This window comes from Trachurus trachurus, assembly GCF_905171665.1.
Source record: "Trachurus trachurus genome assembly, chromosome: 18".
In the NCBI taxonomy this organism is placed as follows: domain Eukaryota; kingdom Metazoa; phylum Chordata; class Actinopteri; order Carangiformes; family Carangidae; genus Trachurus; species Trachurus trachurus.
In genome coordinates this window covers 3,153,444-3,177,427 of record NC_139909.1, presented here as the reverse complement: position 1 = coordinate 3,177,427, position 23,984 = coordinate 3,153,444, and the positions used below count along the sequence as shown (strand labels likewise).

At 41.9% G+C, this 23,984-nt stretch overlaps 2 protein-coding genes and 2 long non-coding RNA genes across 6 annotated transcripts in view; 1 reads left to right on the top strand and 3 right to left on the bottom strand.

Moving 5' to 3' along the window:
- LOC311001398 overlaps window positions 1-3,967 on the bottom strand; it is an 80,447-nt gene extending 76,480 nt beyond the window's left edge. The window contains exons 1-2 of the long non-coding RNA XR_014596173.1: window positions 3,837-3,967; window positions 2,687-2,734 (exon numbers count right to left, since the gene is read on the bottom strand). This is a non-coding gene — a long non-coding RNA (uncharacterized lncRNA). The remainder of the gene's footprint in view (window positions 1-2,686; window positions 2,735-3,836) is intronic.
- LOC311001337 (butyrophilin subfamily 3 member A2-like) overlaps window positions 1-23,984 on the top strand; it is a 207,195-nt gene that overhangs the window by 105,414 nt on the left and 77,797 nt on the right. The gene's annotated exons all lie outside the window — the stretch shown is intronic.
- Window positions 1-23,984, bottom strand: part of LOC311001384 (uncharacterized protein) — a 104,551-nt gene that overhangs the window by 39,219 nt on the left and 41,348 nt on the right. The window contains exon 4 of the mRNA XM_083992469.1: window positions 3,670-3,723. The gene's annotated coding sequence lies outside the window, so the exon portion shown is untranslated. The remainder of the gene's footprint in view (window positions 1-3,669; window positions 3,724-23,984) is intronic.
- On the bottom strand, window positions 16,280-19,295 carry LOC311001387. Its single transcript, XR_014596160.1, has 3 exons — window positions 19,156-19,295; window positions 16,502-16,789; window positions 16,280-16,402 (listed from the first exon to the last, which is right to left on the bottom strand). It is a non-coding gene; the product is annotated as an uncharacterized lncRNA (long non-coding RNA).

Sequence of the window (23,984 nt, the reverse complement as noted above, 5' to 3'; positions counted from 1 at the left end):
GTAGACTTAAAGGGATAGTTCAACATTTTGGCAAATCGTCTCATTACCATAATCCCTATAGTCATAGCAGTAGGTTCGTTACCTTTAATTGTCGGTGCAAGCTGTTTTTAGAACGGCGGAGCAGAGCCGTGAGCTGCTCAGAGCTACGCTACGGAGGCTCATGGGATTTCTTGGTTTCCCTCATCAAACTCATCAAATATACAATCCAACAACTCCACAACGCTCTGGTGGACAAGTTGTGACCTGCACATTCACCACGCTATGAGATAATAACACAACGTTACCACACAGAGTTGTTTTAGAGGGAAATTCATGCAAAACCGCTGATGCACGTTTCCGTCGGGGGCAGTTTTTCAGGAAGCAGTCTCTGTATTTACCTCAAAAACAACTCTGGGCAATGGGCCAATTTGCCAAAATGTTGAACCATCCCTTTAACAAAACTTAACCAATATTTGCTTCTTACTCATAGAGAAGAACAGATTCAGTGTCTTAACATTAGAATAGATGAAACTACTGTAAAACCTGTAATGAATCAGCAAATAAATGAATCACCTTTAATTAAAGGACTGCAACTACTGCTTTGCTATTGTGTGTGTGATACTTTTAGACAGAGGTTTTTCACATCGACAGGTCATTATTGTGTCATTTATTGTGGATAAAGGCAGAGTGGAAGTTTGTCTGGACTCCACACAGAGAAAATATCAATACATGTTATAAAAAATGTTCATGTTATGGATTTAATAATGTGAGACTTTATAAACAGACATACCTTCTATACAACAGTTAAACACAAAGACCTAAAGTCACTGTTCAATATTAACATAAACATCATTTACATCACAAATTCAACACAATTGTTTCTTAATTTCAAAAGAAAATGTAATTAGTTAATACACCAATATTTAGAAAAAAAAAATCTTTAAATTCTAACATCACTCACGTCATGTGGATCAGAGAAAAAAAAAACAGCTGAAAGTACACAAAACTAAACAAGTCCACATTTTAAATCCGATTAAATGTCTCTACAAAATATTTTTGTGAATGACGTATCTGATGTTCTTCTCAATGCAGAACAACAACATACAGCTCATCCAATCAATAATCAATAGAATCATTAGAGGTTCAATTCATGTTAAAGCAGAAGTGAGCGATATTTTTGTGTTAATATAAGTCTTAAATAGTTCTATCTTCCGACAGCAATCACTTCTATAGAGTGTTTGGACCGAAACAGGGGTCTCTCAGTCCCTCTGCTCTGCTCTGAGCCGAGGAGAAAACTTTTCTTGTATCCTACAAGTTTTATCCAATGAGGAGAGAGAACGGCATGAAGGGCTGTGTGTGCAGTCAAGGGATGCGCGTGAATGTGGTGACGTAGGGACGAGGACCAATAGATCCATGACGAGGGCGGGGGCTGCTAACTCCATCGGCTGACAAGACGTTATGGTGCGTTCAAGGCAACTCGTAACTCGTGTTTTTCCGACCTGTGAAGTCGTACCAGTTCGATCTGGTACGAGTTCACGGGTCGGAAGTTACGAGTGGCCGTTATAGTGACTTTCACAGGTGAAACAGGTCGGAGAAACGCGAGTTACGGGTTGCCTGGAATGCTACAAAGTCGTAAGTCGTGACTTGAAGCCGTAACTTACAGTTTCAAAAGCCTGCCTGGAATGCAGCATTAGCCAAAACGACCGGATCGCTTACTTCTGCTTTAATTAAGTGAAACATTGTTGTGTTTAAAGGTCATTCAGTTTCACTATGTTGTGTTGGTCCTATGTATAATATTTGTTTTCAGGTTTGTTGGTTCATTATGAATCACTGATTCACTGTCTCCATGGTTTGGTCCATGAGTTTGGTTAGAACCTGCTTCCTGAAGACCCTGGTCTGTTGTTAGATACATGGCTGCTCCCGAATTCTCCCCCCATCATCACCTGTTGGAAATGTTCAGGTTGTTATTCTTTTGTCACAAACTTTTTAAACTAGGACTAAACAGCAGGTGTCATTTTAAAATAACTTTTTAACTTCCCCATTTTTTACAGAGGAGATTGTTTGTGGCTTCACAGTGGAGACACTCAGCTGTCTTCTCTTATTGTTACAAACATGTGGAACAAACAGATGAACCTGTTTGTTCTTGGTCTGCAGCTATTTCATCTGTGTCTGCAGGTCAACTTGTTGTTTCTTCTTCTCTTCGTGGAGCTGCTGGAGTTCATCTTGATTCTGTTTCAGTGGAGAGGAAAGAGAACAGAGCAGAGATGAGCTGGTGTTTTCTTTAAGTATTGGAATTTGGTAGAAAAATCATGACACAGCAGTTACAGAAAGAAACGTTCATGATAGTTTTGTTTCTTGAAGCCAACAACATCCAGAATCCAGACTGCAGTGTTCTGACAGAGCATCAGCAGTGATGTTTTTAAAGTTAAGGAAAGAAAAACTGAACAAAAACATGAGCTGCTGAAATAAATTGTTGTGTAAAAGACACAAAACTGAACCTCCTTGGTCTTGGTCTGGAGCTCAGGCTCCTTGGTCTTCAGCTCCATCTCCAGTTTTTCTACTTCCCGCTCAGCTTCCTCCTCCTTCTTCTTCAGTTTTTCTTTGGTTGGACTCTGGATCAGAAGAAGAACATGTGACTGAACTCACTGTACAATGACTCATGAGGAACATCACGGTGTTTCACTGGGTTCATGACGTCAGGACTTACTAGAGGATGGAGGAGAGACCGGGTTGGTGTGTTTCTGATCTTCTCCAGCTGTGATGGAGAAGGGAGAGACAGACAGAGACATGATGACCACTTTAAAGTCTCTGTTCAATTCTACAACCCAGGAGCTCATTATACAGCCAGTGGACTTTATCTGAGACATCATGTCACTGAGTGGAGGTGAGATGAAGAACATCAACTAGACATGTGAATCAATGCTGAAGGATCAATATGAAGAAATAAACCTCTGACTTCTTGATCTTCAGTTTTTCCTTCAGCTCCTTCAGCTCGTCCTCCCTCCTCTGATTATCTTCACTGAGCTGCTGCAGCTCTTTCTTCATCTTCTCCATCTGTTTCTTCATCTTATCCACTTCTCTCTCAGCTTCCTCCTTCTTCCTGTTGGTCTCAGCTTGGTTTGTCTCCAGCTGGGATTGAACAGAGACATGGACAGAGACTCAGTGTTGGACCAGCTTTGTCTTAAAGACATGAATGTGACACATGACTCAGTGGAGACACTCAGCTGTCTTCTCTTATTGTTACAAACATGTGGACTGGAGGAAACTAAGAAAATCACTGATTGAACAGATGAACCTGTTTGTTCTTGGTCTCCAGCTCCGTCTTCTGTCTCTGCAGGTCTCTCTGCTGGTTTTCCATCTGACCAAAGATAATGTGAAACAGTTTTACTGTTTTACCATCAACTGAGACAATAAAATGTAACAATATACAATATAATAAACATTCATAGATTACTGCTATTCTTATCAGTTTTTAAATGTATCCTTAATTGTTACAAAACAACAGTAGATTTAAAAAAAAAAAATGCTGATCAGTGTTGATCAGATTGTGTCTCTCTGAACAATGGACAGATTTCCTTCTTCTCTCTAGAGACTCTTGAGCTTCACAGTTATTTCCTGTCTCAGTGTTGTATGAAGTAGATAAAGAGAGAGAAGAAGAGACAGCTCATTGATTTAGGTAGAAACATGAACCTCTCTGATCTTCTCCTCCAGCTTCTTCTTCTCTTCCTGGAGCTGCTGCTCCAACTGGGAGGAAGGACAGAGAAGAAGAGAGATGATTGATGTGATTTAGTGAATGAAGACACAACATTTAGGTCTGTGTGGATTCTCATCTCAGTTTAGTTGTTGAACAGATGAACCTGTTGGTTCTTGGTCTCCAGCTCCTTCTTCTGTCTCTGCAGTTCATCTTCTTGTTTCTTCTTCTCTTCCTGGAGCAGCTGGAGTTCATCTTCTTGTTTCTTCTTCTCTTCCTGGAGCTGCTGAAGTTCATCTTGTTTCTGTTTCAGCTGAGAGGAAAGAGAACAGAGCAGAGATGAAGCTGATGTTTTTATGATGATTTACTGATTAATTTAATGTAACATTCAGGTCTGTGTGAATTCTCATCTGTGATCAGCTGGAAGATTACAATTTTACTACAGTATATCTAGACATTAACAAAAAAGAAACAAACAAAAGAACAAAAAGAAAAAATAAAGTAAATATTATTCTCATCATTTTTGGGGGATTCACAAGTTAGAGGTGAGCTGTAGATTAAAATAAATTGTTCTTGTAGACTTCCTCATCATCTGTTGAGAGTGTTGATCAGATTGTGTCTCTCAGGACAATGGACAGATTTCCTTCTTCTCTGTAGAGACTCTTGAGCTTCACACAGTGGCCATAACAACAGTGTCATTTTAAAAATGTGTTGTTCTTAAAATGGACAGAGCTTGACTGTTCAGTATGTGTTAAATCCATTGTGATTGAATGTGTGACATCTACTTTGAGTTTAACGTGAGGACAGGCTGGGTGTAGAGCAGCTTCACACACACTTGGTTCATGTACAAAATCTGATGTGTAAAGTTCATGTCATGAAGTTCTCACACTGTGGATCCAGAATGTTACCTGGGAGGTGAGGGTGTCTCCACTGGAAGAGTTTGGATTGTTGTGACTCTGTCCCAGAGAAGATGAAGTCTGAGGGAGACAAACAGACACACACACAATTAAGTTGATGTTTGATCAGACAGTGACAGTCTGACAGAAGCTGATGATTCCTGGCTGCTTCACTGACTGAAGACGAAGCCTCTACTGGCCCTCTGTGTTGTATTTCTCAGTACGGACTGCCCCAGGTGGGGTTTGAATCCTGGTGTCTGCACAGCAGGCGACAATGCAAACCGCTTTGCCAAGAGCTCAATGAGCACTTCACACTCTGGTTAGCACGTCCTTTTTGAGTGAGTGAATGCACCTCCGTTACACAGGCACTCCTCCTGTCCCTCTTAAGGCGGGCTTACATTGTACGATTTTGCCACGATTTTGTCATTCCAGATGAGTCGCAGCATAATGTGCATAATCATAGAGGGATCGTGGGGTCTTGAGCATTGAGGACGCATGGTTAGTGAGGCTCTGCGTCACGGCCCAATGTCCTAAAGACAAGTCGCCTAACTCCAAACAAACTTCTGACATGCCAGAAAATTTCTCATCATGACGTACAATGTATGGGGGGTTCTGCGTCACGATTCTGCACATATGACAAGTTTTTGCCCCATTTATATCTGTCAAAGCAGCTCAAATGTAGATGCTTGGACTTTTTCCAATTACATCCCATCTCTTCACCGCACATTTGGGCACACGCACACACACACGGGAATAACGAAGTAGCTAGCGAGATAATTCATGACTTTACCTCTAATTCTGCAGGATTGAAAGGCCATATATGCCACACTTCTGCAACCAACTTCTGGCCCACAATCTCTGTCTGTGGCTGTGCTTGGCGGCTTTTTTCTTTTAAGCGCACAGAAAAGCACAAACAAAAAGCACGACTTGCCATTCATCAGGTTTACAATCGAGCAATTATAGAGCAGCACAAATCTCAGCGGCATCGCAAGGATAATCATGGTGGAGAGCAATCGTAGAACGACGTGCAATTAGTGGGTGTCTGAGACTGATCTGAGACGTAGGACTGAAGAGGGCAGCTCGTGCAGTTTGAGATGTGAACAGATGAATAGTTGTGCGGTAGTGTAAGCCCGCCTTTACTGGCGCAAGTGGGAAAGATGAAGGAGAGAAGGCATGAAGTGGGATTAACACAGTCGATTCAGATCTTCACCAATCAAATGAGCTCCTCTCCTCACCTTTAACTGCGCCGCATGCGATGCGCACTGCAATTTAGTCATTTTCTTTGTGTGGCAAGGTGAAGAGGGCCTGGGCGGGCTTTGAACCCCAGACTCCTGGATAAAAGTCATGTGCGCTAACCACTTGGCCAAAGGGACAACCCCTTGGCCAAGTAGCCAGGGCGCATGATCAACTGGAGGCATAGTGACAGGACCCTCAACTGTCACATCTGCTCTGACAAGAGCCCCCCACCCCCCACCGTAATGCACTGGGGGACACCCTGATGTCAGAGAGTTATTAATGATCAGATGAACGTTCTCTTCCACCTCTTTCTTCATCTTCTCCACTTCTCTCTCAGCTTCCTCCTTCTTCCTGTTGGTCTCAGCTTGGTTTGTCTCCAGCTGGGATTGAACAGAGACATGGACAGAGACTCAGTGTTGGACCAGCTTTGTCTTAAAGACATGAATGTGACACATGACTCAGTGGAGACACTCAGCTGTCTTCTCTTATTGTTACAAACATGTGGACTGGAGGAAACTAAGAAAATCACTGATTGAACAGATGAACCTGTTTGTTCTTGGTCTCCAGCTCCGTCTTCTGTCTCTGCAGGTCTCTCTGCTGATTTTCCATCTGACCAAAGATAACATGGGACAGTTTTACTATTTAAGCTTCATAAAGACAATAAATGTAACAATATGCAATATAATAAACATTAATAGATTAGTAAACAACTGAAGATGTGCAGTGGAGGAAGCACTCAACAATCTCTCAATCCACTCAGGACAAGCAATGAGCTGATTGTAACACCTCGTCATACTAAGAATTCTGAATTCTTGTGTTCATACAAACAAACATTCATGAACAGTAACATGTTCCAGTTATTTCCTGTCTCAGTGTTGTATGAAGTAGATAAAGAGAGAGAAGAAGAGACAGCTCATTGATTTAGGTAGAAACATGAACCTGTCTGATCTTCTTCATCAGCATGTTCTTCATGGTCTCAACATCCTCCCTCTTCTTCTTCTCTTCCTGGAGCTCCTTCTCCAACTGGGAGGAAGGACAGAGAAGAAGAGAGATGATTGATGTGATTTAGTGAATGAAGACACAACATTTAGGTCTGTGTGGATTCTCATCTCAGTTTAGTTGTTGAACAGATGAACCTGTTTGTTCTTGGTCTCCAGCTCCATCTTCTGTCTCTGCAGTTCATCTTCTTGTTTCTTCTTCTCTTCCTGGAGCTGCTGGAGTTCATCTTGTTTCTGTTTCAGTTGAAAGGAAAGAGAACAGAGCAGAGATGAGATGGAGAAATGATTTATATCTTTACTGAGTTATTTCACAGAACATATGAATCAGCAGTGACAGAAGAAACAAGTTGATGTTTCTTTGCTTTGATAGTTGATCACTGTAATACACTGAGGGAAACCCTGATGTCAGAGAGAAAGAGTAGAGGAGACAGAGAGTTAATAATGATCTGTCTGAACCTTCTCTTCCATCTGTTTCTTCATCTTCTCCACCTCTTTCTTCATCTTCTCCACTTCTCTCTCAGCTTCCTCCTTCTTCCTGTTGGTCTCAGCTTGGTTTGTCTCCAGCTGGGATTGAACAGAGACATGGACAGAGACTCAGTGTTGGACCAGCTTTGTCTTAAAGACATGAATGTGACACATGACTCAGTGGAGACACTCAGCTGTCTTCTCTTATTGTTACAAACATGTGGACTGGAGGAAACTAAGAAAATCACTGATTGAACAGTTAAACCTGTTTGTTCTTGATCTCCAGCTCCGTCTTCTGTCTCTCCAGGTCTTTCTGCTGATTTTCCATCTGACCAAAGATAATGTGGGACAGTTTTATTATTTAAGCTTCAGAAAGACAATAAAATGTAACAATAATAAACATTAATAGATGAGTACAAAATTGAAGATGTGCAATGTAGGAAACATCACTAAGTGGTCATCATCAACATCAACCGAACCCAGAGGACATCTCTCAACCCACTCAGGACAAGCATCCAGCTGAATCATTAGGGATTGTAACACCTCGTCCTACTAAGAATTCTGAATTCTCAGCATTTTCTATAACATATAACATGTTCCAGTTATTTCCTGTCTCAGTGTTGTACGAAGTAGATAAAGAGAGAAGAAGAGACAGCTCATTGACTTAGTAAATGAAGACACATTTAGGTCTGTGTGGATTCTCATCTCAGTTTAGTTGTTGAACAGATGAACCTGTTGGTTCTTGGTCTCCAGCTGCTTCTTCTGTCTCTGGAGTTCATCTTCTTGTTTCTTCTTCTCTTCCTGGAGCTGCTGCAGTTCATCTTGTTTCTGTTTCAGTTGAAAGGAAAGAGAACAGAGCAGAGATGAGATGGAGAAACTACTTCTATCTTTACTGAGTTATTTTATAGAAAATATGAATCAGCAGTGACATGAATACATGAATGTGACACATGACTCAGTGGAGACACTCAGCTGTCTTCTCTTATTGTTACAAACATGTGGACTGGAGGAAACTAAGAAAATCACTGATTGAACAGATGAACCTGTTGGTTCTTGATCTCCAGCTCCTTCTTCTGTCTCTGCAGTTCATCGTCTTGTTTCTGTTTCAGCCAAGAGGAAAGAGAGCAGAGCAAATTCGAGATGGTTTTGTGTGTGTGTGTGTGTTATACCGTCACTTGATATAAAACACGAATCGGCAGATAAAACAGGTTGACTATTCTTTGCTCTGAGTCTTGGAGGACTGACGGGGTTTGCTCCTTTGACCTTGTCCTGACACAAGTCTGGTCTCTGTTCACTTTGAACTTTTCAGCCTTTAGATTCCAGCAACTCTGCTCTTTTCTTTTAATTTAGTTTCTTTTAGTTTTACCGGCTACAATTAGGGTATGCTTTTGACATGTATAGAATATTTTATTAACAGCTTTGTCAAGAAGCAAATCTGTGCTGATTCTTCAGCTACATAATTCTTCAAGTTAAAGGTGAAATGATGAACCTGTTTCTTCTCGTCCTCCAGCTTCTTTCCCAGCTCCTCTTTCTCCTCCTTGAGCTGATCCAGTTCAGTTTCCTTCAGTTTCAGTTTGGTTTCAGCCTCCTCCTTCTCCTCCTTGAGCTGCTGCAGTTCAGTTTGGTTCTGTTCTAGTTTGGTTAGTTTGGTTTTAGCCTCCTCCTTTGCCTGACGCTCCTCCTGCAGTTTCTGTCTTGAAATGATTTTCCACTAAAGGTGGAAGTAAAAGATGACACAGACAAGAAAATGATGGAGATTTCTCTTCAGAAGGGAAAGTAACAGATCATATCACAACACCCTGTATGGGAAAACCTGGTAGGATACGAGAAAAATTTTAAATTCAAATCAACCTTAAAGATAATTCATAAAAATATTGTTATTTTTAAAGCAGAAGTAAGCGATCCGGTCGTTTTGGCTAATGCTGCGTTCCAGGCAGGCTTTTGAAACCGTAAATTACAGCTTCACGTCACGACTTACGACTTTGTAGCGTTCCAGGCAACCCACTCCTGTTTTTCCGACCTGTTTTACCTGTGAAAGTTGTTATATCTTCCGTCTTATTAATATAACAATGATTTATCGGACCACGACGTCTCTTCAAAGATTTATTGATAGTGGTACAACTGGTTAGCCCCTTGCTACCCTGGCAACAACAACCTAGCACAGGTTACCCAGCATGCACCAGGTGCATCTCAACTACGGGTCCTAGTGTAACCCAAAATACACAACATCTCCTCCCCTCTTACAAAGGATGTACTACAGAATTAACAGGTGAGTGTTTACTCAAATCCTTCTGTCTTTACTGTAACATGACAGTAACAATATCACAAACATTTCCCCATTTCTCTTTATCCATTCAACTAACTGTATATGGTTACAACAACAACTCTCTGTTTTAATAATTCTTTTTCTTATAATTATCCTAACTTGGGAGCGAGGGTAGACTACCTCAACCCCCCCATGACCCATGGGGATTATTCTGCCCCGTTGACTTGGGTCAGGTGCTCTAACTTAATAACTCAGACGAACAGGAGACCGCCGCTCTCTGGTGGGGTATCTGCGGTCTGTAGAAACATCAGTCTCTGTGTTCTCTGGTGTAGAGTCTGCTTCTGGCACTGATGCAGCAGAAGATGTCACAGTCTCTTTTCCAGTCACATCCGCAATTGGAACCGTTGTCCCTGGTGTGTTTACTTGCACTGGTGGATAAACTGATGAGTTGATGAGTGCCTCATTAGGATCTTCAAAAGACCGTTCCGCAGACACTGGTGAGGTCTGTAGAAGTTGATCCACGTGCCTTCTCCAAACACTATCAGCAACTTGTACTGTGTATGAGACTGGTCCAGTTTGTGCAATAACAGTTGCAGGAACCCACTTAAGTTCACCTCTGTAGTTCCTAGCAAGCACAGATTCACCAGAGCTGAAAACTCTCTCCTTGACCTGTTGACCCCTGTACCTCATTTGTTTCTCTTGTTGTTTTTGTACAGTGTCTTTCACTGCTGACGGTTTCAAGAGATCAAAGGTCGTGCGCAGATCTCTCTTGAACATCAGGTTGGCAGGAGACGTCTTTGTGGTTGCATGTGGACTGTTCCGGTAGTTAAGCAGAAATTTGTGCAGTCTCTGATGTAGTGTTCCTTGACCTTGTGATGTTTTCAGTGCGTGTTTCATTGTCTGAACAAACCTTTCTGCGAGGCCATTTGTTGCAGGATGGTATGGAGCTGATGTAATGTGCTGCACTCCGTTAGCCTGCAGAAAAGCCTCCATTTCCTGTGAAACCAGTTGAGGTCCATTGTCAGAGACTAGCTGTGTAGGAGATCCAAACCTACTGAACATTTCTCCTAGTGCTTCTATGGTCTTCTCTGTGGTGGTTGATTTCATGATAGTCACTATAGGCCATTTGCTGTGTGCATCAACAGCAACAAGAAACATTCTGTCCTCATATGGACCTGCAAAGTCAATGTGCACACGATGCCATGGCTCCTGTGGGAACTCCCAGGGGTGAAGAGGAGCTAGTGGCGGGTTGTTTCGGACCTTGTGACAAGATGAACAGCTTTTAGCTATATCTTCAATCTGTTTGTCCATATTTGGCCACCAAAAATAGCTTCTTGCTATTTCCTTCATTCTCACTATTCCACTGTGTCCTGCATGAAGTTGCTGTAACACTTTTGTTTGAAATGACAGGGGAATAATGACTCTCCTCCCCCACAGCAAACATCCCGACTGAACAGAAAGCTCCGCCCGCTTCCCAAGGAAGGGCTTCAAGTTTGCATCCTCACCTGCAGGAAGACCCTTAATGATCAAGTCCATCACTGCCGACAACACAGGGTCATTTCTAGTCGCTTTCTTTACCTGTACAGCTGAGACAGGTGCTTTTTCTACCTCCCTGAAGTAGAGAATCTCCACAGTGTCCGAGTCCGGCTTCTTGACAGGAAGTGGTAACCTGGATAAACCATCAGCGTTGCAGTGAGACTCTGATTTGCGATACTTTATGTCATACGAATGCCCAGACAACAGCAACGCCCACCTCTGCAGATGAGACGCAGCAAGGGACGGAATCCCTGTGTGAGGTCCCAGGATGGTTGTGAGAGGTCGGTGGTCAGTTAAAAGTGTAAACTTCCTACCATATAAGTACTGGTGAAAATTTCTAACACCAAATACAATGCTCAGAGCCTCTCGTTCCAGCTGAGCATAACTGGACTCAGCCTTGTTTAATGTTCTCGATGCGAAAGCAATTGGCTTTTCCTGGCCATTTGGCAGTACGTGGGAAATCACTGCCCCTACTCCATACGGAGAGGCGTCGCAGGCCAGCTGAATCGGGAGCGAAGGATTGAAGTGGGTTAGGACCTCCGACGCGGTCAGTGAATCCTTCGCCTTCTGAAAAGCCTCTTGGCAGCTTGCTGTCCACTGCCATGCTTCCTCTTTGCGTAGCAGGTTATGTAGTGGTTTCAGAAGTGATGCCAAGCTCGGTATAAACCGTCCGTAGTAATTCAACAGTCCTAAGAATGACTTAAGCTGGCTGACATTTTGTGGTGGGGGTGCGTCCACAATCGCTGTGATTTTTGAAGGTGCAGTGTGTAGTCCATTAGCGGCGATCACATGACCTAAATATTCAACAGATGACTGGAAGAAGTCACATTTCTCTTTACGGACTCTCAATCCGTATTCCTTCAGTCTCTGAAGAGTTGCATCCAGGTTGCGCAGATGCTCTTCATCATCTGCTCCTGTACACAGGATATCATCCAGGTAACACTGCACTCCAGGTAATCCGCTCAGGATTTGATCAATAGCTCGCTGAAACAATGCCGGGGCTGATGTGATGCCAAAAGGCAATCTGCAGTATCGAAAAAGTCCCTTATGTGTGTTGACAGTCAGCATTTCACGTGACTGCTCTTCAACATGCATTTGTAAGTAAGCCTGGTTGAGATCTATTTTGCTGAACTTCTGTCCCCCACTCAGGCCAGCAAACAAGTCATCGATCAGAGGAAGAGGATACTGCTCGGCTGTTAGTACAGGATTCACTGTTACCTTGAAATCTCCGCAGATCCGAATTCCTCCGTCCTTTTTCGGAACCGGGACGATGGGCGTGGCCCACTCGCTTGTCGTCACAGGCTCCAGAACTCCATTCTTGACCAGCGCATCCAAGTCAGCCTCCACCTTGGGCCGAATGGCGTATGGCACCGGCCGAGCCTTCATGAACACTGGTTTGCTGTCAGGTTTGATATGCAGCTTCACTGTTATTTTTTTCATGCTGCCCAACTCCTCACGAAAAACATCCTTGTGCTTTTCCAGGATAGTCTGCAGCTGAGTGGAACCGTGCGACAGCTTCCTTATTTCCTGCCAGTTGAGTCTGATTCTCTTGAGCCACTCACGCCCCATTATGGCAGGACAGTTCTTTTGGGTAACGTACACTGGCAGCTTGGCAGTTTGGTCATTACAATGAACAGTCACCTCTGTCATTCCTTTAATCTGCACTTGATGCCCAGTGTACCCTTTAAAAACTGTGTCGGAAGGTTGGAGTGGAAGGTGCTTCAGAAACTTCCTGTAAACATCATATGACACTAATGATGCTTTTGAACCTGTGTCTATCTGCATTTTTACAGAATGTCCTTCCAGTTTGGGTCTGGCCCAAAAGCCTTCTGAAGTGTCATCAACAGTCAATATTCGCACCGTATTTATTGCAGTCGACACTTCTTCTTCTGAGGAATCACTCAGTCTGCCCTCATCACGCTTGACTGTGCGAACATGTCTTTCCTTTTTGAATTTTACCGTGTCTCTTTTATTTCCAAACTTTGAGCCTTTATCCATGCCCTTCTTGTTCCTGCATGCACGTGCAACGTGGCCTTTTTTCCCACAGTTGTTGCAGTCCATTTCTTTGCACCAGCAATCATTAGCAAGGTGTCCTAACTTGCCACAGCGGAAACATGGTCCTTGTGCATTTGTTTTACCACTGTCCACCTTGTGTATTCTGCCTGTAGCATGCAGAGCATGAGCTTCTTTTGAAGCCAGTTCCATGGTCACACTGATATTAATTGCCTTGTCAAGAGTCAAGTCACTTTCTGTGAGTAATTTCTTCTGTGCAGCTTCATTTCTTAATCCACACACCAGTCTGTCTCTTAATGTGTCATTTAAAGCATCTTTAAACTCACAGTATTCAGCTAATTTCCGCAATGATGCAACAAACATGGTGACAGACTCACCCTCTTCTTGGTTGCGTTTGTGAAACCTGAATCTTTCAGCGATCACCAGGGGCTTGGGTGAAAAATGCTTGGTCAGTGTGTCCACAATTTCTTCGAAAGTTTTACTGCCTGGCTTTGCTGGTTGTACAAGTCTCCGTAGCAGGTTAAAAGTCTTTGGCCCAATCACACCCAAAAAAATGGGCACCAGCTTATCATCCTCTATTCCATTAGCCGCTACGAAATATTCGAACCGCTCTGTGTAGGAGCTCCATTGCTCCGTGCTTTCGTCGAAGGGACCGATCGAGCCAATAACTCCAGCCATTTTCTTGCTCCTGGTTAAAAGGCGTTCCTCCCTTCACAACTGTTCCTTCCCGTAATGTCGAGCCTTTTTCCGGCGTTACTCACGGTGTTTTTCCTTTTCTCTTTTCCCGCTGCATACTCCTCCCCGCTTAGCTGAAGGCAGTCGCATCCACCGGAGCACACACGGCGAAGCTTCCCTCTCCGGCGGCGTCTAACACCCGGGCAGCGCGAGGCATCGGCAGGGAAAAAAAACAAAACAAAAACGGCATAAAATCTTCCTCCGTCGCGGACTGCAGCGTCGGTCCAGTCGTCCTCGTCGCCACTTTTGTTATATCTTCCGTCTTATTAATATAACAATGATTTATCGGACCACGACGTCTCTTCAAAGATTTATTGATAGCGGTACAACTGGTTAGCCCCTGGCTACCCTGGCAACAACAACCTAGCACAGGTTACCCAGCATGCACCAGGTGCATCTCAACTACGGGTCCTAGTGTAACCCAAAATACACAACAAAAGTCACTATAACGGCCACTCGTAACTTCCGACCCGTGAACTTGTACCAGATCGAACTGGTACGACTTCACAGGTCGGAAAAACACGAGTTACGGGTTGCCTTGAACGCACCATAACTTCTTGTCAGCCGATGGAGTTAGCAGCCCCCGCCCTCGTCATGGATCTATTGGTCGTAGTCCCTATGTCACACAGCCCTTCATGCCGTTCTCTCTCCTCATTGGATAAAACTTGTAGGATACGAGAAAAGTTTTCTCCTCGGCTCAGAGCAGAGCAGAGTGACTGACAGACCCGTGTTTCGGTCCAAACACTCTATGTAAGTGTTTGCTGTCGGAAGATATAACTATTTAAGACTTATATTAACACAAAAATATCGCTTACTTCTGCTTTAAGCTCTATCTTCATGTGCATACATTTTAGATTGCTTTAAGTATTATTTACTTATTGGGGACAATAAAGTTGATATGAATTGATTTACTTTTTGATTGACTGTGATGTGATTTTTGAAGTTTGGGGTCCTTGGCACAACTGAAAACTTGATTTTGGAAGTAGAAAATCTTAAGGTGCCTGAAATCCTGAACTGTATTTTTATGACTGCTTTTCCAATATAAAATTGTATCCTCTATCTGTGCTGTATAAATCTGTCTGTGTAGGTTTGTTGTGTTGAGTTTCCTCTGCTCAGTCACATCTGGACCATGTTCACTTACTGGAGAGAGGTGAGACCTGGTTGAAACAGCTGGATTTCTCTGCAACTGAGACTGGAAGGAAATAAAATCAGATTTAATCAAGCATGTAGGCTACCTATATATTACAGACATACATGTATTTATTTTATTTTATTACTCTTTATTCCTTTTTTTGTTTCTCGTGATAACTACTTATTATTTTGTTAGTTACATTGATATAATAAAATAAATTAATTTGTTATCACGTGAAAACAAATTTATGTATTTCATTATCTCAATGTAACAGAACACCTTTGTTGGTTTGTAAACATAGGAAGTCACATGTATAGGCTATGACAGTAACAACGTAATATGTACCGAGCATGGGGCCGTAAACGTCAGTCCACTCCACGATACCTGTTGGTGTGATCACTGTCTACAATTATACTTACTATTTACCCTTAACGTTAGTTTGTTTACTGGGCTGTTTTTTTAAGAGGCTAGCTATCATGTTTCAGCTATAAGGTAATATTAGCTACTTGCCGCTCAAATCAAGCTCGTGAACAGAACACATTGCTGTCAGAATCGCAACCTTATGTTAACATTATGGCATTTTGAACCAACAGACAACTGTGACCACTGACGTAGATGTAGGCTATTAGCAAGACAGCAATATGTTCATTTTTCAGCTTTATTTGAGCAGCAAGTAGCTAACATTACCTTAGCTGAAGCACCTATGGGAGTTGGTAAACCTCTCATCTAGGCTAACAGGTAGTCCCTTGAATAAACACAGCCCAGTAAACAAAATAACATTAAGTGTACCTTACCGGTAAATTATTGTTGACAGCTGTTGAGCTGGTAAAAATATAAAAGATAACATAAAACATGTGTGACGGCAACTTTAAGGTCTAATGTAAAATCCAAATTTTAAAATATAAACGTGAATAGAAAAGTGTTACTGGAATTTTTGGGTTTGCTTTTATATTTTGTTGCTGTTACTGTTCCATATTTTACAAAAAAATATATTTAAACAGTATATTTACCTCCACTTCCACTGTCTCCTCTGTCCTGAGCTTCTCTCTCTCTCTTTCTCCTCCATCACTTTCATCTCTCTGGTTTTTCTTGGTCTCTGTATAAAACAAAACAGTCCAATTACAAAATAAAATACAGTCACTTACTTTACTTTGATATAAGAGTTTAATAATTTAACACCCAACACTTCAATTGAAATTGAGTTGTCACAGCTTCACAGTGAACTTCTCTGTTCCTACCACTAACTCAGTCTTGCCATTGAAGCCATTCATATTGAACCTGTGAGGAAACATGACTTTGACAAACCACTTTAGTTTATTTGTGACTTACTCATGTTTAGTCTCTTCTTCCAGACCAAAAAGACAAATGAGATAATGACCATGATGGAAACAGCCAAAGTAACAGCCAATCCAGTGTTGACAGGAGAAGAACTGGACTGGACCTTAAAGAAATCATCTGAAATGAGACAACACACAATCAGATCAGATGGTGTTTGTGTAGAACTAGACCTCAGCTGTTTGAAACTAACACAGTGTTTAAATGTAGAGTTTTGACCTGGAACATGAATGTGAGTGTCTCTGGTCTGGTTGATGGTCTTCTGTTGGACTCTACAGGTGAAGCTGTTGCTGTGTCTCTTCTCCACAGTCACTCTGCTGCTGACAGTATAGAGGACATCAGGACCTCTGACTGTCTCTGTAGGTCCAGCAGAGAGCAGCTTTCCCTCAGCGTCCAGCCACAGCAGCTCAGGCTCTGGATACCAGCCTTTAGACTCACACTGTAACACCACTCCCCCCTTGTCTTTGTCAGTCCCTGCTAAACTGATGACAGGTGACGAGGCAGCACCTGGAGATGGACAACAGGAACATTTCAGAACAATCACAAATACAACATTCAATCATAATAATAATTTTGAACTATATCAGTCAAAAAGTTCATCCTGAAGGCAGCATTAGTAACTGTTAAGGGTTAAAGAGATATTTAAAAGAAATACACTAAACTCACAGAGTAGAAATAATTTAAAACTATATAGAAATTTGTTGTAATTTAAGTAGGTGTACCGTTATTGTGGGATGAAAACACTGAGTGCATTAAAATTGTGTTGAAAATGGTTTAAAAAGAAAACTAGACACCCTGTTTTTCCATTTCATTTCATTGTGTCTTAAAATGGATTTCAGTGCCTATTTGTACTGTCTTTGAGGGTTAAAAGGTTAAAATGTTAAGTTAAAGTTCATAAGTTGATAATTAAGCAGGTCTAAAAAAGTGTATGTGTTTTGGTTCAAAGAAACCGCGTCAGAGTGAGCGCTCAGCTCGTCAAGTCCAGAGCGATAGATATAACAGAGTGGCGACAGCCTTTGATGTCGCCGCCAGCGCGGTCACGTGGTTCATGTAGCTCCCAATAGTTCCAAACGAGGCTGCCGCTGTCATGTTCTGCTATGGGACAGACAGCGCCGAGCTTGCTTTTGGACGGTAAATATTAAAAAATAAACCGTACAAAGGTGTATTTACAACTGTTACTGAATTACTGTATGTACATCAATGTCAGTTTCCAAACAAAAGGCAAAATCTTCTTGCTTCAAGGTTTTATTTGTCACTCCAAATTGAAGATTAGCCTGCCCTACAGTAAAAATGGCATAAGAAGAGGAGTAAAGCAATATATTAAACGGGAATATATATATTTAAGTATCAAAGATGTTCAATCAAACCCACACAGTTTGAAACAACGTTCACAACACACACAGCCAGTATCACAACTAAACATAAAGCCCGTTAGCTTAATGCTAACGTATAATGCAAAACCTCATAGACGGGCTAACAAATTAGCATCGATATCGCCATTTCGTGGCAACCGAGCCATAGCAGTAAAGCTGCCAAAACCTGGCTTTAGCGCTGTCAACACGTCACAGTTTTAATTTTTTTTTCATGCAAGAAAGTCACCGTTTAATCCAGAGTCTGTGGTCAGTTCATAACGTTTGTTAGGAACTTGCACCGATGTTTGTTCTGGGAGAAGTCTGTGTGAGCCCCGACCGGGGACCAGGGGCAGCGGCTGTCACAGCAGCAGCAGCCGCTCTACTGAGCTGATCTGCCGGGGCCGACCGTCCTCCTCCCGTCGGAGGAAACGAGCCAAGTAACGTATCCGCATGCTTTTAGAGGTTTACTGCTGGCTGGTTAAATTGTTTTTAGGAGATTAATGTTGGTCTCATTGATGAAATTTAACAACTGTGGCTGTGGCATTAGTTTGTTTGAATGAAAAGTGAGCAGGGCTGCTTCTGGGCTACGGACTGAAATCACCACAGTTACGTAAATAAATAAATGTTTTTCAATGAAACGATCAGTCTAATAATTTTTATTTTGTTAAGTCAACATGGTTAATGTACTTGGGAAAGATTATTATCACTTTATGACTTAAAATTGGTCGGTATTTCATCAACGTAGCTCAGTAGTTTCTTGCTGTGCAGCCATAGAAACAGACGTGGTCCAGCGCCACGGGAGGAATGTTTGGAACTATTGAGGGCTCCATAACCCGGAAGTCGGCCCGCCATTTTTTTTACAACGGAGTCCTATGGGAGTGTCGCCACTCTGTTATATCTATCGCTCTGGTCAAGTCCAGCTATGCTGTGTTTTTTCTGTTACATGCTAGTTCTCATGCAAAAGGTGAAAAAATGAGCACAGATGGTTAAACAGACTACCAAATAATATTGTTGGACGCTTTTGCCTTGGAGAATATATATCTGTGAGTATAGTATGTGAATAGCGTTACATGATTGTGTATTTTTGTGGTTAAGACATGATTAGTTATGTTTAAGCTGAATATACTTTGCTAGCTGTCAGTAGCTTACATGCTAACTCTTCATTTTGCTAACCTATGGATGCTAATTGAAATGTATTCAATGCTACTGTAAGTAAATTGTGTTTCTATTTGTGATAATTTCAGTTTTACGGAGGAGGAGAAATAGAGGACTCCATTAAAGGACAAGAAAAGATCAAGCCTTGTGGTTTTTTGGGGAGCTTCTATCCGTTTTGTTAACTGACTGTCTAGCTTTGCATAGCCACACGCACTGCGAGGGCAGTACACTATTCATTGGACACACTCCTCTCAAGGTTACAAATAGCGTAACCCAATATCAATGACTGCTGGTTGAAATGATCTTAAATCTTCACTGATTAGATACAGTAACACCAAACTGCTCACACAGTAATTCACTACTTACCAACAAAAAGCTCAACAAAAGATTCAGTTTGCTTGTTTGGTATGAAACATTTGTATCTCCCTTCATCACCAGGTTTCACTGTCGACAGTTTCAGTGAAATGTTTCCGTGCTTCAGTTCATCAGTGAACAGTGATGTTCGTCCTGAGAACAATGGATGTTTCATTTTCATCAGCTCCTGACCGGCACGCCACACATGGACGAATCTCGGATCCAGGTTAGACCTCGTCCACTCCAACAACATGACTGTAACATCCTCAGCAGGTACGAGGTGACACGGCAAAATGATGTCATCGCCAATTGTTGCCACTATTTGCTGAGAGGGAACAATTAACTGAGACTGACCTGAAAAGAGAGAAGATATTTTATTATCAGTTTCTTCAGAACTTCAGACAATACTTTGATACATTTATACACCACAGACTCAAGCATTTAGTCATGTTGCTGCAACAACCCTAGCCAGAAGTCAGAGTTGTATTGTCAGCTGTCACTTATCACAGTGTAGACAGCCCAATGGGAACTATACAAGTCTGGTCTCTTTTTCTCTGTGTCTCTAACCCTCCTCTCCTCCATGTGCGTTCGTTTTCAACGAAGCCGATGAGAAATCAATCCATTGAGCGGTGGATAAGATCATTTATCATCTACCATGTTACCATGTGTATATCTGTGTAGTCTTATCTGTCATAAACAAGAGGTTACGGGTTACGGGTTAGCGCGTTACGTTTATGTGGTGCCATGGAGACGAGAGCTGGGACACCGGGTCGGAGGCTCTGATCTTACAAGGTTGGTTTTCAGCCAAGAGTCATTGATTTAACCAGAACTAGGACTCTGGAGCTGCTTAATTAAGGTGAAAATCCTGCTCTCTTTAACTTAAGTTAACTTGTATCTAACTCTGACTCTGGATAAACAATAGGCTACTGTTATCGGTACTTTTTGAACATCTGCTAAGTTAGCAGTTAAGCTAGTTTTTTTTGTTGTTGTTGTTTTGACCCAGCCTGTGTTCGGGGCCGGCCTTTATTTATTCATGTAAACAACACCCCCGGCCATTATAGGAGACCGGCTGTTACCTGAATATTAGTCCTGCTCCCTTTTAATCATATGCAGGCAATCAGCAATGATACAGACAAACAAAAATTTGAGTTGCTCTAAAAGTAGTTGCAGGTTTCTTGTTTTCTCAACTCAGCTGGTTGCATTTGACTAGTCAGTCCGCTGGGCAGGTGTTTGATTGTCATACTGCACCAAAACAGAAAAGTTTCACTGGTGAAACCAAAGGAAGGTGCCGTAATTTGCTGCTGCAGAGAAGATCAATTTATTTGTAGGGTTCACCACTGAACTTTTCACACTAGGTACAGTTAATTAAAAAATAATTTTGATCTTTTTTTAATGTATGTAGTTACCTCTAGCAAAGGGCATCAGGAGAAGATGGACGAGCAGGACACTGATGGTTGTGAGTGGAGACTGAATGGAGAATCCAGCCATCTGAAAACATACAGAAATTGCTCTCATGTCTCATGTTCAAGAAATTAAAACAGGAAAATCATGTGGAGATAATATGTGGACGATAATCTCCATGCCACGGTCCGTTCATGTCGTTCATGCGAGACAATGATGTCTCTTCATATCTGACGGATTTGTGTCAAACATCCAGACTTCCTATTGATTCATTACAAGACAATAAAGGTTTGATGCATTTCATGTACAACTTTAGAGTGTTATAATAAATAGTTATGTTCTACATGTCAATATGCTTTCAAGTCATTAAGATTAAAATAGAATCAAAATTATTGAGAACACCACGTACCTGTTGCTAGTTGTGTTGCTCATTTCAACTGACGACAGGTGTAAAGTCTGTAAATCATTTACTGAATCACAACCCTAAAATTACTTCAGTTTATCAAGAGCAGAAAACATTCGACTCAGTATTGATCTCAAATCATGTCGAACTTCCAGACATTCAACCTCAGCTTAGTGTTCTATAAACTGGGTTGTTAACAAGTTAATACATTCACAGTATAGATAATGTAAATGTTTTTGCTGAACAAAATGTAAATCTGGCCACAGATCAGGGATCAGTTCAGTTCAATTTGTGACGAGTAAGCCTATCTTTATAAGCAGCTGAACTTTGACCATGTTGCCAGGCAACTGATTAAATTAAATATATATTACAGCTGTAAAGTGAAGTATATAACAAGAGGTGACAGGCTTTATCTATGGAGCTATTATTGTTACTTTATTATTTGCAAATGTGTATCTCAATCTGTGTGTGTGTGGTGAGATTTCTAAATGTGTCTTATACAGTACAAACAAATTTTGATACACTTCTGCCGCGGCCGCTGGTTCGTGCCAAGAATATGACTCAATCAGGCTGGGCTGGGCCTCAGGCTTCTTCTTTTTTTTGGCCAGGTTCGGACTGAGAATTATGCTTGTCACTACCATTAACTCATTGACTGTCAATCTAATTACAACTGGGGGGCGGTCTGGCGGGGCTTGTCCATCAATATCAGGTTTGTAAACTAGTGTAATGACGTGCTGACCCCTGTAGGTGGCAGCAGTTCCCTCTTTGGGTGAGAGTACCGGGAAAACTCCTGGTACTCCCACTGGCCAATCCACCCCTGCCGCCAGCCACAACGACTGCAGAAACAACTCCCTATCTCCCTTCCTATGAACCTGTCTGCCATCCAGTCCTCCCATTAAGCTGGCCTGCTCTCCCTGCCTCCCTTTCCTACCAGAAGCTTCCCCCTTCAGCTGTTGTTAACATTTCCATGTCTCCCACATTCTCTGTTGTAAACTGTTTTCTTGTCTGTAACAACATCTATTGCACGTCTGTCCGTCCTGGGTGAGGGATCCCTCCTCTGTTGCTCACCCTGAGGTTTCTCAGATTTTTCCATGTTAAAAGGGTTTTCCATGGAGTTTTTCCTCAGTCGATGTGAGGGTCTAAGGACAGAGGATGTTGTTATGATGCCATGTGAAGCCCTTTGAGACAAACTGTTTGTAAAAACGGGCTATATAAATAAATAATATATAAATAATTATAAATAAATAAATAATAATAAATAATCTGGCTGTCAGCCAATAAAACATGAAGGAGGCCTCCCTGCTTTCACACCGCTTCTCTCTGATTGGTCTTTTTCTTTGAGTTGCTCTTTGGATGGGGCAAATGCTGGTAGAAAAAGAAGAAATATCCAAGGCACTCTCTGTGAACAGTTAAAAAGCCTTTGTTGCTATGGCTTGGCTCCATCTCTCTGCACCAACTGCCGGCTGCCAGTCTGCCATCCAGTCCTCCCATTAAGCTGGCCTGCTCTCCCTGCCTTTCTTCCCACCGGAAGCTTCCTCTATCAGCTCCTGTTATCCATTTCCATGTTTCTCACATTCTGTGTTATGAACTGTTTTCTTACAACATCTTTGTGACGTCTGTCTGTCCTGGGTGAGGGATCCCTCCTCTGTTGCTCACCCTGAGGTTTCTCAGATTTTTCCCTGTTAAAAGGGTTTTCTATGGAGTTGTTCCTCAGCGGATGTGAGGGTCTAAGGGCAGAGGATGTTGTTATGATGCCATGTAAAGCCCTTTGAGACAAACCGTTTGTAAAAATGGGCTATACAAATAAAATTGCCTTGCCTTGCCTTGCCTTACTAATTAATGAAACACATACTTTTGAACAGAAGAATCGATTTTTGTGCAAAGACAAAATACAAGAGACGTTAAACAAAACAATACTCACAACTACTTCTGTGCCGCTTTGCTACAGTTGGTGTCTCCACAACCACATTTTGCCATGAAGACAGAGGTGCAGGTACAGTATAGTCGATCCTCCCTCATAGTGTCATTGTGTCTCAACACTGAGAGGCCACCTCAGCCTCTGAGACCCTGCCCCCCTTCTGCAGCAGCATCAGAAATAACCTCCACAGGAAGAGGAAGTTGTCACGTACGTTATACTTCAGTTGTATTTCAGCTCAACGCTCAGTCTGCAGCAAGACGACATGGAGGTCACAGCTCTCTGCTTCAGACTGTGTGAGTACTCAGTGTCACATTTCTTCTCTTTCTGTCCTCACTTTTATATGTTGCTGCTCATCAAAGCATCTGTTGCTCATTTACAACATTGCTCCTTTGTTTCTCCAGTGATGCTTGAGTTTCTTCTGCTGGAGACACAAGTTCAGAGTCTTTATGCTCAGCAAAGTGGTGAGGAACTCCTTTTTTTATATTTTCTTATCTTTCATTCATCATTTTGTGTAAAGCGTTGTGGAAGAATGTTGATCTAAACCAGATTTATTTCTGATGAGACAAATTGATTTAAGATTTATTTTTACACCACAACATGTTTTACAAAATTAAAAAAAAATTAAAAAAAATGTTTTGTATGTTTTATTTGTGAACTTTCAGGTGCAGCTTCTCTTCGTATCACTCCAGACCGTCTGCAGTTCTTTGAGCTTGAGTCCATCTCTTTTCATTGTGAGGGAACTGATGGTTCAGCTCAGTTAAGAGGGACCAGAGATGATGTGGAATTTACTCCAGCATGTGTCATGGAGAGCACATCATCAGGGTCGTCCTGCTTTGTTGCTGGACTTTATTCATCAGACAGTGGAGAATACTGGTGTGAGACTGAGGGAGGAGAAAGAAGCAACAGCATCAACATCACCATCACTAGTACGTTTATTGTTTTTCTGTAACCACTACAGATTCACATAGAATAATCTGCGGTTTCTCTTAGAAAAAAAAATTGATCATGTTTATATGCATAATGTCATTATCATTTCTGAATTGTGATTGTCACTGATATCTGTGTATTTTGCCACATTGGAGGTCTACTACTATTATTATTATTAAATTATTATTAAAT